Source organism: Hirundo rustica, chromosome 1 (assembly GCF_015227805.2).
Source record: "Hirundo rustica isolate bHirRus1 chromosome 1, bHirRus1.pri.v3, whole genome shotgun sequence".
In the NCBI taxonomy this organism is placed as follows: domain Eukaryota; kingdom Metazoa; phylum Chordata; class Aves; order Passeriformes; family Hirundinidae; genus Hirundo; species Hirundo rustica.
In genome coordinates this window covers 151,586,847-151,592,063 of record NC_053450.1, presented here as the reverse complement: position 1 = coordinate 151,592,063, position 5,217 = coordinate 151,586,847, and the positions used below count along the sequence as shown (strand labels likewise).

General features: G+C 49.3%; 1 long non-coding RNA gene across 1 annotated transcript; it reads right to left on the bottom strand.

Moving 5' to 3' along the window:
* Window positions 1-1,433: 1,433 nt before the first annotated feature.
* LOC120757562 (uncharacterized) lies at window positions 1,434-4,237 on the bottom strand. The gene is made up of 3 exons (XR_005702582.1): window positions 3,919-4,237; window positions 1,955-2,197; window positions 1,434-1,706 (listed from the first exon to the last, which is right to left on the bottom strand). It is a non-coding gene; the product is annotated as an uncharacterized LOC120757562 (long non-coding RNA).
* Window positions 4,238-5,217: the final 980 nt, after the last annotated feature.

Sequence of the window (5,217 nt, the reverse complement as noted above, 5' to 3'; positions counted from 1 at the left end):
ACTAAATGGCACAATCTGGGCTCAAACCTTCATTATCAAGAACTGATCATTTCTGAACACAGAAGAAAGTTTCACCCAGACCTCATGGTCCCTGGCACGAGGACTCAGTGCTTGCAGGGAGTAAGGACTGTGAAGTTGTTGCAATTGTCAAACAAAGCTGCTGGCAGTCAGGGCTGGAGATGTGTTGTTCAACAAGCTCCTTGCTCCTTGAAGATCATCTTCTACTTGCTCCCTCAGAGCATTAATCATGAGCTGGAGGTGGATGGAAGGGAAGAGATACAAGTTCAGGCTTTAGCAGAACTTTTATGTGTTGAAACTGCCCATGAGTGGAGAGATGACAGGAGATCACAGAATCACAGGCTCTGCTCAGTTGGAAGGCACCCACAAGGATCACCGAGGTTTAAAGCTGCATTTGAGAGGTTTTCATTGCACTGATGCTCAGAAAAGAGCAATTCAGACTGACTGATAGTGCAAGCAGTCCTATGTCCGCCAGAAGAAATCACGATTTAACTATTCTACAGCAGCTTTTCCCACTGACTGGGTGGGAATCAAGGATCTGGTGGCCCAGAGGTTGTAGAGAAGTCTTGGTTTCTCACTGATTTCTGAAGTTTTGGTAGCACACTCTGAGGGTTAATGCCTCAAGGTCATCATTACCTGGGCTGTCAGATGAGCAAAGTGGTAGAATTATCAGTTCTATACAGCGCAGAACAATTTCAGCCTGGAAGATGAGTAACCCCACACACTGTTCTGTTGTCTCCCAGGGGCTCTTTGGGTTTCCATCTCTTCTTCCTCTCTCCGGTTTCCCCACATGCAGTGAAAAGATTCCAAAGGCATTTCTCCGTGGAGCAAGGACACAAAGAAAGTCACAAACAATCTTTTTGACATCCCACGGTGTCATGTCCTGTCACCAGAAGCAGATGTGTTGATGCAATGAAGCTGCCAGCTTACATCCAAACCATCAATTCCCAACATATTGGAGTTTTCCAAACCCACATTACCTGTGTGGGACTCAGTGGAGGCAGCAGTCCTTGGACAGAAAGCCTGGGATTATTTCCCTTTGCAGAGTGTTTAACCAGGAGCCAACCAGACTCTTGCTCAGTATGCAGCATTTTATTTTTTATACAGAAATAAACGGCAAAATCCTCATGATCTTCAAAGGGACAATGCAGCCTGAGTCTATATACAATTCATTACTACTGGATGGAAATGCATCCACTGGGACCTTATACTGGTGAGATTCAGAGTTTTATTGTTTTAGCTGCTGCTTATTTTTTTATTTTATTTTATTTTATTTTATTTTATTTTATTTTATTTTATTTTATTTTATTTTATTTTATTTTATTTTATTTTATTGTTGTTGTTGTTCCATTTTATTTTATTCCATTTTATTTTGTTCAATTGTATTTTGGTCAATTGTATTTTGGTCCATTTTATTTTATTCCATTTTTTTTTACTTTTAACTCTACAAATAAATTCTTCAGCTTACTCAAAGAGAGAAATAACCGGCCCAGTACAGTTCAGTCTGTGATTCTTTACATAACATGAAAATCCAGAGATTTGCATCCAACTGTATTCCTGAACAGAGATTTGGGAAAAGAGGGGTGGTGGTGAAATCAACTCTACCTTGCAGCGCTGAACCAATTTCGAACAAAATCGCCTCCAAACATGGCAGATGGACTCTCTGCTGAAACGGAGAGGTTGGTTTGCTGGGGAGGAAGCAGAAGAAAACGTGACACGACCAGGTGAAGGGAGGGAGGCCGTGACAGCACTCCCTGGCGTGGCTGCAGGGGACGTGAAGGGGTCGACTGAGCAGAAAAGCTCACAACTCACACGAGGTCCAGCCCTGGTGAAGCACCGTGCCGTGACTGCCAGGACAGTCCCACGTGTGCTGGACCTGGGGATGCCCCTGGAGCTGGATCTGTAGCTGGCTGCCTTCCCCCGGGCCCCTCCTCACCTGAGCGCACGCTTCACCGCGAGCGCCAACACGGACGGGATCCTCAAAGGGGCTGCCAGCCACTGCCGGCTGATTTATGAGCTGCTGGCAGATGCAATGCGATAGAAGGAGGTTTTCCAGCTTCCCAGGGGGACCAGGTGGCTCTGGAGAAACCTCTCAAGGTCAAGGCTGCTGGAGTTAAGTGCCCCTGGCTACTTGCAGCTTGGAAAATCGTACTTTCCGCAGCTGGACTTCTGAAGGAACCTGAGACAGGGAGGAAATGGATGGGTGGTGATTCTCCATGACCCCATCTCCTGCAGACAGGAGCTGGATTGCCCAGGGGCAAGTTCTTCCCTAATTGAGCATTACAGGCATTAGTGCTGTCGCTGACCCAGCAGGCCCGGTTAGGGACCGTGGCCATGTTCCACCACATGAACCAAAACCAAAGCAATCCTGTGTGTTTTGAGAGACAGCAGTGGATTGAGCAAGCAGATGTGAGGATGAGGGGCAAAGCAAAAGCTGTGAGAAATGCCTCTTGCTCTCCTCTGGAGCACCTGCTTGTGGTCACAGCTGTAAGGGGAGATCTTGACCCTGGAACCAGTCCAATGTAGTGATTTCTTTGTGCCTGGCTCAAGACCAGCCAGGGATCAGCAGCAGGCTGTGCGGTGCCAGGAGCAGAGGGGCAGGCAGGAGCCCAGAGTGTCTCCACACTTGCTTCATTTGAGAACAGTGCAGATACACCAGGAGAGAGATAAATCCCACCCAATTGTCCATGGATATACCTCCAGGGGTCAATGACAGAGTTACAGTTCCTCAGCATAGAATAATAGAATAACCTGACTTGGAAGGGATCCACAGGGATCATTGAATCCAGCTCCTGGCCCTGCACAAGATATCCCAAAAATCACACTCTGTGCCTGGGACCATTGTCCAAACACTCCTGGAGCTCTGGCAGCCTTGGGACCGTGCCCATTCCCTGGGGAGTCTGTTCAGTGCCCAGCCTCCCTCTGAGTGAAAAATCATTTCCTAAATTCAACCTTTCTAGCATCTCTGCTGAAAAGCTCCAGACCAGCTTTGCAGGTGGGGTGGGCAGATGGCATCCAGCTGAAGGACTCAGTGACACCATTTGTCACAGTAAAGAGCCACCAGACCAGAAGCCACCTTCTTGGCTCATTGCAGCCCTGATACTGCAAGGGGTGAGGCCATATGCTGTCTCCCACAACCTGTGACTCTGTTCACGTCTCATCAGGACCTGTGCTGAGATGCTCTGAGACCTCCCTATTTATATGGCATGGCTTATAAGCCTCTGCATTTGTCACTCCATGTGTGAGTCTTGTGCCAGGCTTCAAGTCTGGGATAGGTGTCTGGTTGCCAGGAAGGTCGGGATCCCTCTTGACCAAAACTGCCTCCCTCAGTTATGATCATATTTTCCATTCTGGTTTTAATGGCAATCCATCTTTCAGACAACATTTTATAAAAACTATTTTCTTCTTCTTTTTTTTTTTTTTTTTTTTTTTTTTTTCTTGGTCTCCCTCTCTCACCCTTTTAAAAAATATTTCGATTTGAACAGGTCTAAACCTTCCACACACTGACCCAGACACCGACACTGATCCAGATGGTTGCACTGGGATCTGACCAACAACAGGCCAACGCTGAGCCCAGGACTCACAGAAACATTCCCAGAGCACAAATCCTAGGACTAAGTGCTCTGTGCAGATTCTCCAGAAGTGGGAGTTTTCCTCACATAGAAAGTTTTCCTCTGAGGGTTCAGACGGCTACAAAGAAGAGCCCCTCTTGCTGCAAGTGTATTTTTTAATCCATGTCCCTATACCTGTGCAGAAATGCCAGTTATGCAAAAAATAAAACATTCACCCCAAAATAAAATGTTCACTCAAAAAGAGGTATTCACCAGCAGTCTCCTTCAGCCAGATGTTTGCCAGTTCTCATTGCCCAGTCTGCTTTTTGTAAAGGCTGTGGGGACCTACCAGAATAAGGGAAGGGACGCTGGCATGGCTCCATCCTCCTGCACTCATTCCAGAGGGGAATCGCTCATCTCCAGCAGCTGAACTCCACCTCTGGTGATGGGGGGCAGGGCCTGAGCTGTGCCAGCCACAGGCAATCCCCAGTGTCCGTCTGTCCCCAGCCTTGGCACTGCCAGAAGAGGCGATGCTGCTCTGCCTGAGCCAGCCAGGGCTGCTGTCAGGGGTGGATCTGAGCAGGTCCCTGCTCTGTGTCACTCGCAGGGGGCCCAGGGCGCTGCGCTGGCTGAGCCACCCCCGCCGGGCTCACCGGAGCCAGGGTGACCGTGGTGGGTCCCCGTGGCATCCCCAGGGTGGGCAGGGGCGGCTGCACCCACTGACAGCATCACTGAGAGCCTGGGGAGGCAGCTGGGTGGACACTCATAGCGATGTATCTGAATAACTCAGGACGTAACATGCACCGCCAAACCGTCTGTAGGTGTTCTCATCAAACCCTCAGGAATTCAGCAAGGTCACTGAGACAAAAACAGTGCTACGATAAGGAAAGGAGAGCCTGAGAAACAGAATACCAGGAATGCAAATCCTAGATAAAGGAGGCCGATGCGGTGATGGATGGTGACCAACCATGTGTCCTGAAGGATGCGTGCTGGCTGCGTGGACAAGATAGAGCCACCAGTCAGAAATGTGTGAACAACAGAATGTATAACCGTAGCTTAAAGTAAACAATAAACGGCTTTTCTTTTACCATGTTTCACCGTGGACAAGGAGGGCTTGGGAATGCTCCATGTGAAGGAAGTTGTGCCTCTGTGCAGCATTCCAGATGTGCTCTCCTGCTCCAGGGAGTTTTAGAGACCAAGAAATGAAAAATGCACTTACACCGGTCCAATGTAAAAGGAACGCTGGTTCAGTTCCTGACAATAAATGGAAACCATAAACAGCTCAATCGTGTTGGTTGGAAGTCCAGAGGTCCTGAACTCCTGCAGAACCTTGCCCTCAGCCCGTGTTGCTGGGCCTGAGCAAGCTCAGCTCATGGCGGGGCGTGTGGGAGGTGAACCGCAGCGGGATGCAGCACGGCAGGAGAGGGCCAGCAGCCAGGCTTCCCCTGGGTCCCAGCCGCCCTTTCCTGCAGGGCTGGCCTCTGGAGCTGCTTCATGCTGCCCTTAAGCAGAAATCCTTCCCGAAGGAGGTTTTTTGGGGAGCTGTGAGTTAAATGTGACTCCTCCTTGGCTCCCTGCCCAGTGCTGAGTTCAGGCTGTGAGTCAGGGAGCAGGGGAAGGCAGCCAGGGGATGCTGTCATGCTGTGAG